A 9,050-nucleotide genomic window follows, 5' to 3' on the forward strand; every position below is an offset into this window, starting at 1 on the left:
CGGTTCCCTCTACTCTCGGTTCCAGCACACAACCGAACCTTACCTTCGGTTTTATGCTCCTAAGGAGCCGAACCTTTGCACCTTCGGCCTGAATTTCGGATTTCAGCAATTTCTACTCGGTTTTCAATATTTTTAGCGTTTTAAGCCCGTTTTTTCGTGATTTTGACGCGGGATTTTCACCCAAACTCGTATTTTAACATAATAAACCCTAAATATTCAAATTTTAATTATATTTTGGGGAAAATCCTTGCCTAAGAATAAAATCTAGTAGGTAAGATTTATGGTTGGAGTGTTGACTTTGCCTTAGTGTATGACACAAGCAACCACCCCATACCCACTCAATGACCAGCCCTTGCCCTTCCACCATACCTGTTCATTTCATTGTCCTTTCCCACCATTTTTCCAGCCACACTCTTGGTCAAAGGCTAGAAACTCCCCTCTCTCCTCACATTTTCTCTCATTTTCCACCAAAGAACAACCTTCATTCTCTCTCACTTTCTCTCTCTAAATTTCGATATTCAAGGTTATTCTCCAAGATTTTCTTCTACTTTTGGTAAGTACTATCATCCTCCATATGATTATTTCACTCCTTTCTACTCAAATCATAGGTTTCTTACACAAACCATATTTGTGTTAGAACTTCGAATCTTCAAGCATCATCTAAGTGTTCTTGAGTTGAGCAGTTCTTTTCTTCATCATCCATCCACTGAAATCACACAAGGTGAGTTCATACCCCTACATTTTTATGTTTTCTTCAAGTTTTAGGGGGGGAATACAAGTTAAAACACAAAGAACACAACTAAACTGAAACAACAGCTTTCATCAGAAAAGTTGAGTCTTATTCACGGACTGTTTTGACTATCTTAAAGTTAATATCTTTTCAAAACTGTTTAATATGCAAATAGTTCAGGTTCATACCTTTAAAATGACTACTTGGACATCTCCATACGATTTTTTTACGATTTATGGTGATTTTTACAAAACTGCCTATCATTTCAGAAACGAATTCGGACCAGTCTGTGAATATGAACAATTTAACACAAGTTAAAGACTTCTAAAAATCATAATAAAAATCATGAATAAACTAGACACATTTTTTGAACTCTCAGAATTTACGGATTCAGTTTTCGACTTCATATGATTTTTCTATTATTTTTATAAAACAGTGATGAAAGGCTAAAAACTAGTTAACAGCCTATAACTTTCATAACACTTTGTATTATGTTGAGCAAAGTGTATAACAGTAAGTTCTAAATATTGAATGTATTTTCGTGTTAGTTTATCATAATAAACTGAAAATTTAGTCATTCATGATAAGGACTCTTCATTCATTACAAACACATATAATAAACTACAATAAGCATAGTTTATGGATTTTTACTACAATAAGCGTAGTTTATGGATTTTACAACATGAAAAAGGTGTTACTCTCAAAACAAATGGGTTTTTCACATAGTACTTGATAAACTATAATAAGTAATAGTTTTTGGACTCATATCACGAATTTATTACATAAAAGGTGATTTCACTTCCTCCACGGAAGAGGTTTTATAACCAAATTATGTGTAAACTAGTTAACGTAAGTTGTGAGGCAATTCACTCCCCGTACGTTCGAGTACGGGATTCCAATTCCTGTAAGTTATAACCAGAGTCTCTTGAAGGGAGAGCGTGATAATTGTGTATAGATCAATATTGGGATTGACACCCCACACCTTGCTGCTAGCTACAGTGGGACCTGCAGGTCTACGGGTGACAAAAGTCATAACAAATCTTGACGTCTGAAAAACGTTGTTGCAGGTTATATCTAGTTATAGTATGGTTATAGCAACTCACATAGGGCGTTAATAATCTTTCAAGTTTACAGAGAAAATTCTACTTTGAAAATGGGTTTTATCTATTTTAAAACTACAAATAAGTTATAGGTACAAAACGCACACATATTCTCGGTTCTGGGATTTAGGACTACATAACTTTTATAAGGAAAATATGGGATTTTCTTTGGAACCACATTACTATTAGGAACATTATAAGTACAAAACACACCCATATCCTCGGTCCTGAGATTTAGGACAACAGGACTTTTTATAAGGAAAATATTGGATTTTCTTTGGAAACATATTTCTATTAAAACTACATTTCACCTAGAATTGTTAGACTTCAGCTATAATTGCTAAGTGTATATGCTAGAGTTATATAAGAATCTAGTCACAATCGACTTAGAATTGGTGGACCCGCCTTATCTCCTGTTCCTTGTTTGGTTGTGGACCTAGGGCAGACCCATTATATTCAACGGTTTATTTAACTTAAACTTTTATATAACTTATATACACTGGGAGATTATAGAAGGAATCTATGGGTCCTTCTAGGGTTCATTATCGTATAACATAGAAGCATTCATTTCACACTTAACTAAGAAAATATTGGATTTTCTGGAAATCATACTCTATCGCTTTTACAAGGAAAACGGTTTCTTCCTCAAACAAAAATCTTATGAACTCACCAACTTAATTGTTGACACTTTTCAAAACAACTTGTATTCTCAGGAAATCAGTGAAACAGGAAAACATCAGCACTTTGAGGATGGGACGTTAAATCGTCAAACAGTTTATTTTGTCATCATAATGTAATTGATTTTGAAACATGTAAACATATACTATGGTGTAACCTTTTCAATTATATTTATGATGGTTGTATTTACTTTGAGCACTATTATACTCGTTGTTGTGATACTTTACATGAAGTCCTCCGCCCCGGACGTTTCCGCCATCCTTGGTTTGGGGGTGTGACACAAAAAGGGGTACAAATACAAATAGCATGTTTTCATACAAAAAAGGGTACAAATACAAAGTACCGGATTCATACAAAAAGTGGTACAAATACAAAGTACCAGATTCATACAAAAAGGGTACAAATACAAAGTACCGGGTTTATACAAAAAGGGGTACAAATACAAAGTACCAGGTTTACACAAAATGGTTTTTATGATATTAAAACTACATATCGCTAGAATTGTTAGACTTCAGCTATAATTGCTAAGTGTATATGCTAGAGTTATATAAGAATCTAGTCATAATCGACTTAGAATTGGTGGGTCCGCCTTATCTCTTGTTCCTTGTTTGGTTGTGGACCTAAGGCAGACCCATTATATTCAACGGTTTATTTAACTTAAATTTTATATAACTTATATACGTTGGGTGATTATAGAAGGAATCTGCAGGTATTTCTAGGGCTCATTATCGCATAACATAGGAGCATTCATTTTACACTTAACGAAGAAAATATTGGATTTTCTTTGGAAACATATTTCTATTAAAACTACATTTCATCTAGAATTGTTAGACTTCAGCTATAATTGCTAAGTGTACATGCTAGAGTTATATAAGAATCTAGTCACAATCGACTTAGAATTGGTGGGCCCGCCTTATCTCCTGTTCCTTGTTTGGTTGTGGACCTAGGGCAGACCCATTATATTCAACGGTTTATTTAACTTAAATTTTATATAACTTATATACGCTGGGCGATTATAGAAGGAATCTATGGGTCCTTCTAGGGTACATTATCGCATAACATATAAGCATTCTTTTCACACTTAACTAAGAAAATATTGGATTTTCTGGAAATCATACTCTATCGCTTTTACAAGAAAAACGATTTCTTCCTCAAACAAAACTCTTATGAACTCACCAACTTAATTGTTGACACTTTTCAAAACAACCATCATAAATATAATAAAACTCTTATGAACTCACCACTCGTCAAACAGTTTATTTTGTCATCATAATGTAATTGATTTTGAAACATGTAAACATATATTATGGTGTAACCTGTTTAATTATATTTATGATGGTTGTATTTACTTTGAGCACTATTATACTCGTTGTTGTGATACTTTACATGAAGTCCTCCACCCCTGGACGTTTCCGCCATCCTTGGTTTGGGGGTGTGACAACTGCCCAGGACGAAGAACGGTCACGACATGATTGGGGTGGTCATAGATCGATTCACTAAGAGTGCATACTTCATAGCAGCCAATGAGAGATGGTCTATGGATAAGCTTGCAAATGCTTACGTGAAGGAAGTAATAAGACTTCACGGTGTTCCTTTAACAATTGTATCGGATCGTGAGAAGTCGTTTCACGTCAAGGTTTTAGAGGAGTCTACAAGAGGAAATAGGTACGAAGTTGTGTTTAAATACAGCTTACCATCCGCAGACTGATGGTCAGAGCGAAAGAATGACTCAAACACTGGAAGATATGCTGAGAGCATGTACCCTGGAATTCCAAGGTAACTGGGATGAGAACTTACCTTTGGTAGAATTTTTCCTACAATAATAGTTTCCATTTGAGCATTGAGATGGCACCTTATCAAGCTCTGTACGTACAGAAGTGTCGTACCCCGTCTTGTTGGCTTGAGGCTGGAGAAAAGAAATTTATGGGCCCCGAGATAGTCCATCAGACTGCTGAAAAGCTGAAGGTAATTAAGGAGAGGATGTTAGCAGCTCGGGATCATCAAAAGAGCTATACTGACAAGAAAAGACGATCGATGATATTCGAAGTTGGAGATTCCGTTTTGCTTAAAGTCTCGCTATGGAAGGGACTTATAAGATTCAGAAAGAGAGGAAAGTTGAGTCCAAGGTTTATTGGACCATTTAAAGTTCTTCAGAGGATTGGGAACCAGGCTTACAAGCTAGAACTACCGGAAGAACTAGATGGTATTCATAACACTTTCCATGTGTGTTATTTGGGGAAGCTCACGTGAGAAATTCCCAACATAATTCCAATTTCAGAGTTAAGAATGGATGAGAATAAGAGGCTAATCGAAGAGACCGAGGTAAATGTTGATCGTAAGACTAAGAAGTTAAGACGCAAGATGATCGACTGAATTCTTGTGCAATGGAAACAAACGAATGGGCCAAACTTCAGCTGGGAAATAGAGAGTGACATGATGCGTTGCTATCCACATCTGTTTGCTGATGCATGATTCCGGGACGGAATCATCCTAAGGGGGAGAGAATTGTAACGCCTTGTGTTTCTGAGCTAAGCATTAGTATAATAATGTAATAGTCAAGGTCAACCATTGTAACCTATTTTGAAGTAATAAAAAGGAATTACTTGAATATTATGTGAATTATGTGATTTTATGTGCTTATATACTTGTTTATAAAGATATGATAAATTAAGAATGAAAATAAGCGTCAAAAATAAAATGTTAGATAAACCCGATACCTATGAAGAAAGTTGTAGTGGTCGTGACAAAGATTCCGAAGATATAAAGAACGCCGAAATCCGAGTTATAACGAAGAAGTTATGGCATGTCGAAGTTTCGCAACAAAATCGGTACGACACTGTGTGACATAAAAAGCGAGTTTACGATACAATACTTTTTAGCCTTATCGATCTAAACGAAAGTCGTAGTAATCATTAAACCGAGAGCGTGCATAAAAAGAACACCCAAATCTGACTTCGTATGAGGAAGTTATGATTTTTCCATGTTTCGGAATAGAAGTATGCAGCCCGGAGTTCGAATTTTAGATCGAGCGATTTTTAGCGGACACAACCTAAATGAGAATCAAAGGTCTCGTTAATAGTATTTTTTCTATCCCGGCCTGTTAAAAGTATAACTTTAAAAATAAAGTCAAAATTAGTCGATGGAGTCTAAACGAAAGTTGTAGAGTACATTCCCACATACGTGTGGATATAAAGAACGTCGAAAACGGAGCTCGTATGCGAAAGTTACATAATTTAGAAGTTGGAGGTGGGCTGTTGCGAGAAGTGATGACGTGGCATAATCCGGACCCACCCTTGCTCCCCACGTTCTCGCACTCGGATGCTGACACCTGCCTCTTCGGACGCCCAACGTACGCTTCTAACGCCCTGCGTACCGAGTACGCCCCACGTAGACCGAAGGTACGCCCGGCGGTCTTCTTTTGAGTGGTTCCAAAGCAAGCCACGTAGCCCCAACGAATTTCGAACACCTGTCCTCTACGCGTAGCGTACCACCGAGGGTACGCCCAGCGTAATCCAAAGCCTCGGCCCTATAAAAGGAGGAGCGAGGCAGCCTCATTTCTCACACCTCAAACTTCTTTCTTTCTCTCTCTACTTTCTCTCTAGCCTTCCCAAACACCCCCCAAGCCTAGGAAACTTCTCTAGCACTACAAGAAAGCCCCAGAATGCCAAAAGGCTCCAAGAAAAAGAGTTTTCGGTTCGGAAACTCTGCCCCCGCAGAGCCCGATTTTCAAGCAAACCTCCTGGTTTCGTCAAAGGAAATCATATTTTTAATAAGCGAAGCATTGTCCAAGTTGGAATAACCACCTTATCAGGTGAGTGCATAGTTACTTTCATCTTACACATAGATATGAAGTATTTTATAAAAATTACGTGCTATGTATGCACATTATCTGTTTACTTGAGATCTGTGCTGGATGAAAATTTTAAACTTTTTTTTTAGATCTAAACTGTATATATATTTGATACCTTGAGATCTATACTGGATGAAAGATTTAAACTTTGTTTTTCAGATCTAGACCTTTTTTCTTCAGATCTGAACCGTATATCTATTTTCTTTTCAGATCTAAACTTTTTCTTCAGATCTGAATTGTATATGTATTTTATATCTACAAATATGTTAGGTAAAACATGGGTAGATGAAATAGTTGGTGTGTGATGAAAGATGAGTTGGAGGATGAGATGAAAAGTGATATAGATCATGATATGAGGGTGAGAGGTGAAAAAAGAGAAGCCCTAACCCAAGCGTTGGCCCCGTCATCTAGCAGAGTATGGATGACAACCACGGACTATTCTAGACGGTCCGGTGGAACACTAGCAGGTTCGCAACCTGTAGGTGTTGTGAACGATATGTTCACCCGGTGTACTCTAAAAACCCATTGACATGTATTGCGGGTGGACTCCCGCAAATAATATTGTCGATAAATGAGATAAACCCTGGCAGCTATAGACTTAGCGCCTGTTGGATGAACCCTGGCAACTATAGACTTAGTGTCTGTTATATAAACCCTAGCGATGATGGACTTCGTGCCTATTCCTTAGGACAATCCTTAGGAATAAATAATGTCGGATAGACGATTCATAGAGAAGATACTTAAGAATAAAGAAGATAATGGGGAAGGGTAAATGGGTTAATTGTTTGCTGATGAAACATAGTAACTTTATTATTGTGGGTTGAAAATCCTATGTACTCACCAGGTTTCCCAACCTGACCCACTCAGTTTATTTGTATCACAGGTGTCGATATAAAGCTACACTATATCGAGAGACTAAGGAGATCTAGATCACAAGTGTAAATGAGTGTAAGTTGTGTTTATGCTTATGTTTCTGTATTGACGATGACATCCCAAGGTTTTAAAATGAATAAAATACCTTTATTCGGAAATGCTTTGATAACATATTTATCATGTTTTTCTGGGAACAAATTCCGCAACACTTTTATTTACAAAGTCACTCTGATTTTATTATAAAGCATAAACAAAATCGGTCTTTTCTAGCCGTCAAAATAGGGATGTCACACCAACCCAACCGTTTTATTAAAATCTCTTTTTTGAAAACATTTTGTGAAAATTCTCGGATCCTAGTTTGAGTTTGGATTCACACAAGTGCTCCTCCAAATCCCTCAAACCAGGGCTCTGATACCAACTTGTAACGTCCCATTTTCACAAACAAATTCTTCATTTTTAATTTGGGTGAAAACACCATTTTCATAAAACCCAAGTTAAGAAAACCCATTTGTTCCAAAACCCATTTGTTTGAAAATTAGAGTAATATAAGTAATGCGAAATCTCTGATGCTGATGATGAGTGTGTACAGTCACGCCTTTGCCTTCCCACGTCACCAATGGTACCTGAAAAACATTTAATCCACAACTGTAAGACAAAGCTTAGTGAGTTCCCCCAAAATACCACACAACACAAAACACATACAATGCAAGCATGCATGAGCCTTTTCTCTATCTGGCCCACCTCGCAAGGCCTACAACATGCCTGGACCACTCTCTTGAGCCTACAGTATGACTGGAACGCCTCGCAAGGCCTACAGTACACTTGGATCGCTTTATATCAGCATAAAGCTGATCCACACTTGGCCGACAACATATTGTTAGCCCGACCGAGTATCTTGGCCTACAATGCAAAGCAGGACCGCCTCAAACCACCACCCTATATGTCGACATATAGATCAAACAAACAATCAAAGAACACATAAGCACATACAACTATATGTACTATACTACATGTCTAACATCCCTCTACTACATACATGGTATCATACAATACTCTACGAAACCACCGACAAATCACTAATGAATGCATAGTTATATGTAATCAGAGGTGAGATAGACAGTCGAACAGGTGATCCCACTCTAGAGCCAATACCAAAAAAAGGAACAGGCAAGAAAGCCTAGATTAATAGTTCTCAGGTTATCCTATGTGACTACATACAACCCCTAGGGCACTCGACTAGACGATCACCGACCCCTGGTACTCTAACCAGCATACCACTACTCCTATATCCTAACATACAAGGATATATAGTGTAACACATAGTATAGTGAGGAAACTCACCTGAAATGTAGAATTGGATAACAGTGCAACACTCTCAATTCTTTGCACTAGACAATCTCGCGAACCAATGGTAACTAAATCAAAGAACACATCTTGATCAACAACGGGGTTAACTATAGGTTAAACCCAAGTTCAAACTTGTCAAAAGTCAATGGTTAATGGTTAACAGGTCTACGACCCCCACGACGTGGCAAGATCTTGACCATGTCATGGCTAACTATGGACAAAACCGTCGAGCATCTGAGCACCTCCACATCGTGGCTTCTGGAAGTATCCCAAAATCTTCATTAAGTGCTTAATCTTTACAGATCTAAACCCAAAACTTCAAATCTACTTCTTTTCAATGAATTAATAGATAAAGTTTCCAACTTTATCCATTTGACTCTATTGTAAGGCTAGATCTACAATCCTAAGTCTACTAAGTCCTTAATGGGGCCATAACTTATGCATGGACACAAGGTGACTCCAACATGATCTT

The sequence above is a fragment of the Lactuca virosa genome, chromosome 1 (assembly GCF_052849685.1).
Source record: "Lactuca virosa cultivar CGN04683 chromosome 1, Lactuca_virosa_CGN04683_v6, whole genome shotgun sequence".
NCBI lineage: Eukaryota > Viridiplantae > Streptophyta > Magnoliopsida > Asterales > Asteraceae > Lactuca > Lactuca virosa.